The following is a 5,308-nucleotide window of genomic DNA, read 5'->3' as shown; positions in this document are numbered from 1 at the left end:
TCATTATGTTGCTGTTGACTTTGTAAACCATACAGTGGGCCATTCTCGGTGTTCGACCGACACTAGGTAGCAACAAAACAGGCCGTTTCAGCTTCTGTAGCAACACTTGTGATCTTTCTTTGTTTTGTTCTCTCTCTTTGTGCAACATTAAGTTATTACAATATCCCTAGTTAACATTTTAAAAAAAGTTGTAAGGCAACATTTATCTTTATCATCACTTGAATGCTGAGCATTCTCTACTTGACCTTCTATGTTAAAATGTGACCTCAAGATGTTGAAAGCAGCTAAACACACAGACACATCTCTAAGCTAATGATTACGCTGCTTCATCTACTGTCCAAACTCTCACACATATTCTTCCTCCACCTGTGCTTTCCCTTGCTCTGTAGATTTTAGCATCTGAGTAGCTGCCTTCTGAATTTCCTGGCTGAAACATAGGAGGATCTCACACACAGGCAGTGATCTGTTCCAGCTTTGTAAATCTCTCAACATAACTAAATATGACTGTGAGAACCAGACAGAGGAAACTATCTGATCACTCCAGAAATCTCCATGGCCATGATACTGTATAGCACCTGGCAACCAAAGCTAATAATAGCCATTAAAGCACAATAGACAATGACACACTTTAGCTAAGGCTCAGCTAGAGGTTGCTCACCTGAGCCACACCTCAGCGCTGGCACAAGCCCACAGTCTGACAAAGGTGAATGAAATCTCTGCAGAGACAGGACAATGTAAACGGACAGCAGCTATGACAGTTGGAGCAGTCTGAAACTTACCTGAAGCTTCATTCAAAACAACCCCGACAGCTTCAAACCACAGGTTTGTTTCACATGTGGCCCTCTCTCTCTAAATGCTGGTAGCTGTTTTTTTTAATTTTCAGCCAACATGGTTCACATTCAGCACACAGCTCCCATGACACAGACAAAGTCGTCGTCACCTCTGCAGCCTCGGGGCATCGTATCCCAAATAAACTCAGGCAAGTGCACAAACAGACACACACTTGTACCACATGTGAAGCACACCTGCATATTTAACCTCTAACACACCTCCCTGATTTTTCGCTCCTGTCCCAAGGGGCTGGGGAGATAAATGAGCTCATGTCAGACACACACAGTGACAGGGATAATGATGAATTACACAGAAATTAGCGCACAGCCCGAGGATACACTACTACACTGACACATACACAATCTGCATACAGGCCCCACATGCATCAAATTTTCTTGCATCTAAACAGCAAACAATACACCAAGAGCCTGAGTCAGGTAAATTCGTAATGCACACACACACACGCACACACACACTTCATGACAGGAATCTCTACTTGAGGAGAGGGCACAATGCTGAGCTGTGAGCCCAACGTCAGCCACTTCCTGTCTGGAGGGGTCAGAGGTTAAACACTCTTCAGTCTCTTTAAGCCCTACCACAGAAATAAAGAGGCAGTGAAACAGAGCAGCATTTTACCCTCTGTTCTCTCTGAGCGACACACGTTCAAAGTAGCAAAAACTGAAACTTTGTTCGCTGATAAACAGGATAGTCACAAATATTTTCAGCTTATGAAGACAAATGCAAACGCAGACATAAAGGTTTAGAGAACTTGAGCTGAAACTAAATTAATCAAAAAGCTGATCATCAATAGTTAACTGATTAACAGTTTAATTTAAAAAAATCTAAATATTTGCTGGTTGTAGATTATTTGAGGAATTTCTGCTCTTTTCTGATTTCTATCACAGTCTTTTTTTTAACTGTTGTGAAATAAAAACAAAAAACAAAAACACACACTGCTCATCACTCATATGACCCAACTTCCAATCTATATACAATATAGACTAAGGAACTGTCCCTGCTTAACTGGTCCAGGATCAGACTTTCCCAATCAGAGGCCATCCAAACTGGTGTTTTGGCACAATCTGGATACCCTGCCAGACCCAGCACAAAATAAAATAGGCTACCAGAATGTCACAAAATTAATTTGGCTTAGGTCTATTCAATGATAAGACCAAACATTAATTTCTACTTATTAAAATAGCTACTCAAAAAATGCATGTAACAGACTTACTATATACAATAACAACCCAATCAATATGTTCAAATGTCAATAAGAAAAATATATCATCACAAAATACAGACATTGTATCAAAATAAGAATAATAAACTTTTCTAAGTGGCATCACTTGTTCATTGGGATGAACTGAGAAAAATCAGCACCACCGATTATTTATAACATCATACGCAGAGGAAAGTCTTCATTCAGGCTTTGAAGCTTTAGCCTTTGTAATATAAAGATCCAAAACCCTTCTTGTCTTTTTAAGAGAAACTCAAGGTCCCCTCCCTGTGTTGGAGAAAATCCTTTTCAGTGCCATGAAATGTTTGAAATGTCACTGTTGGTCAAATAAAATATAACTTAGAAACTTGTGAAAAGTCTTTTCACTATATTTTCATATGTCAAAATGCTGAACTACTAATTTATTAATTTAAAAAGTCATGTAGAGAGGCACAGTAAAGAAACCCAGTGCTGAATTCTTGCTTCTTTCAGCACACGAGCAGATTTCACATTTAAGCTACAAAAAGAACCAATCCACCATCTGACATCAGAGGAACAAACAATTATAAAAATGGCACAATCGCCCAGGTTTGGACATGGAAATTTGGCATATGTGGCCCAAACTGATTTGAAAGGCACATCTTTTTTTTTTTAGACTTACACATTTGTGATACATCTGTGCCACATGTGAACAGAAAAAGAATCATCCCAGACTCAATAAACCAGGCAGGGGGAAACAGAAACATAGACAACTGTATGTATAAACCACATCTGTCTGTTTTTGACTGCACGAAGAGTCGGTCCTCTGAGATCTCAGACCTGTTGTGTTATAACTCACAATGTCACCAATATGCTCATTACATTTGTAATCAACTTGCCATCTGTCTGCAGAAGTTTGACAAAAAGACTGCAACTGTTTCCTTGCTGCGTAAAGTCCAGAAGCAGCAAATAAGAGGATTATATAAGAAGGGAACCCTGTGGAGTTTTTTAAAACTCTAGTAGTGCTACAGAGCAGTATTTTTATTAGTGGGTGCCTGACGTGTGCACGAGGAGGCACACGAATGACTTCTTACACATTCCTCCAATGTTTTCACATCACTCCACTGATAGACAAGTTGCATTAATGTGCCAAGATATGCAACAATACACCAGCCAAGGCAGAGAAGATAAACAAGTTAACACTGATTTTCAGAACTTGTAAAGAAATATTCTGCTTTGAAAATGTATGGATTTATCAATTTTATTATTTCTCCATGGCTCACAGTGACACCAGGAGCTTGATTCATCAGAAAAGATTCAAGTAAAATGTTTCTAATACATAAACAGCATGTGATCTGTCTGATCTAAGCAGCTGTCTGTGGCGATTACACTTCAAATGCACCAAAGGAAAAAATACTTGAAGTATAAAAAAGGGGTCTAGGGATGATGTGTGTCTCGGAGTCAGTGTGGATCTTCACATTTGATAGATTGGAAGTCTCTGCTTTGTGATACAGGCAAGTGACAGACCTGCAGATAAACGGTGCAATGACAGTGTCTCTGTGATTGTTACATCTGCCCACCATTTCTACAGGGAGAGCAGTTGTTCGTGTTTAACCTGTTTGTTTTGCAGTCACACCCAGTGAACCTTATATAAATTTGGTCACAAAATGCGACTGATCACTTGCAGTCAGGAGCCCCGTTGCCTGTATGTAGTGTAGAAAAGATAATGCAATCCACAGAACACCACAGAGTAGAGGTGCTTCTATTTTTCTAGTCAGGCACAATATACATATTTGGCATCAAAATCACCAACATGTCTCCGATGAAACTTTCTCCTTTGATCATGAACTTTTATTTCATTCCCTGCTGAAGCCTGTGAGTGGATGTTTACCTGCACTCACTCAAAGGTTCACCTGCTTTCAGCTTTACTGATCGAATGGGTTGTCTGACATTTTCATACGCTGCATTCCGTACTCATCATGTGTCAACACATTAGCTAGGCATCAACACTACAGAGGATATTTCCTGTTTGTTGATGTATTGCAAAAGCTCTTGTGAAAAGGTCCCTAACTGTTTCTCTGTTGACAGGTTGCTGTTGGCTCCCTGGGCCACTTTCTGGAGGGGTTTTCTATGTGGATTCAGGGTTAGGAACTTGAATGAATGAGCCATCATGCACAATGAATACGGGCCCAGGTGTGTGACTGTTGCTTCCATTGCCACAGCAGTCAGTCAGCGGGGCCTCCTTGCTAATCCTCCACCATCACTCAACTGGATCTCAGCCATAATCTCACTAGGCCAAAGCTCAGCAGAAGGGGCACTCCTGGCTTTAAACTGAGAACCTGACAGCTAATCTGGGCCACACCCTGGGGTAACCCTATACCCTTCCCAGGGAGCAGTCACAATAACTCTGGGCCACAGTGATGAGAGAAAGACCTCCCAAATGTCACAGACACTTCACACCTAGACAGAGACGGACAGATAATACACTTGCTCATTTGGATGCTCGCAGCTGTTAAACACAAGAACACTCATTCATGCACAAGCTAGTAAAAAAAGAAGATATTTTGTCTCTTGTGCTACCAAACTAGCATCTACCTCAGCATACCTGCCTCACTAGCTGAGAGAGTCAATCAAACTCATTCTATTAAAGAAAACCTTCCATGGTTGCTTGCCTGGATATGAGCATCCACTGGGCACCAACTGGCAGGATGCAGCCTGTAATTCTTTACAGCTGTTTATAAGCTTACAATAAGCAGCCCAAGAGCCATTCTAGTTGATGAGTGTATGGTCTCAGACACAATGACTGGCAATCAGATACAGTTCATGCATAGAAAGTACTTTCATGTTAAATTCAGATGTACAGAACAGGAAATATGTACTGTGTCATGAACTGTATGGCGCTATATGAATTAGCTATTATTGCAGACAGTAATTAACTTGTTTCTGATAAATTGCACAAATCAGAGATAAACTGAAACAAGTGCTTATAAAAAAAGTGGTTTCACAGTAATAAAATATAACCAATTTGTAGGTAACTGGCTATAACATGAGTCACTGAGGCTGCAGTTGTGAGGAAATCCCTTCTGTTTCCTACAAATCTCTAAAATCATATGATAAGTTTGGAGATCATGGTGGGCTCAGTTTTGGGTAACAACAACACACAAACACACACATGACTAGGACAGCAGTTGTTAACCTGTAGACGCTTAAGGTATTTTCTGACAGTAAAGGGAGGAGCAAAGTAACCTGGGGTCAAATATGTTACTTCTCATCACCCATGAG

General features: G+C 40.4%; 1 protein-coding gene across 2 annotated transcripts in view; it reads right to left on the bottom strand.

Moving 5' to 3' along the window:
- The window catches only part of gmds (GDP-mannose 4,6-dehydratase), a 153,060-nt gene that overhangs the window by 31,679 nt on the left and 116,073 nt on the right, over nt 1-5,308 (bottom strand). The gene's annotated exons all lie outside the window — the stretch shown is intronic.

Source organism: Monopterus albus, unplaced genomic scaffold (assembly GCF_001952655.1).
Source record: "Monopterus albus unplaced genomic scaffold, M_albus_1.0 scaffold53.1, whole genome shotgun sequence".
In the NCBI taxonomy this organism is placed as follows: domain Eukaryota; kingdom Metazoa; phylum Chordata; class Actinopteri; order Synbranchiformes; family Synbranchidae; genus Monopterus; species Monopterus albus.
The sequence above is the reverse complement of the archived record's forward strand: the minus strand, read 5'-3'. Positions and strand labels throughout refer to the sequence as shown.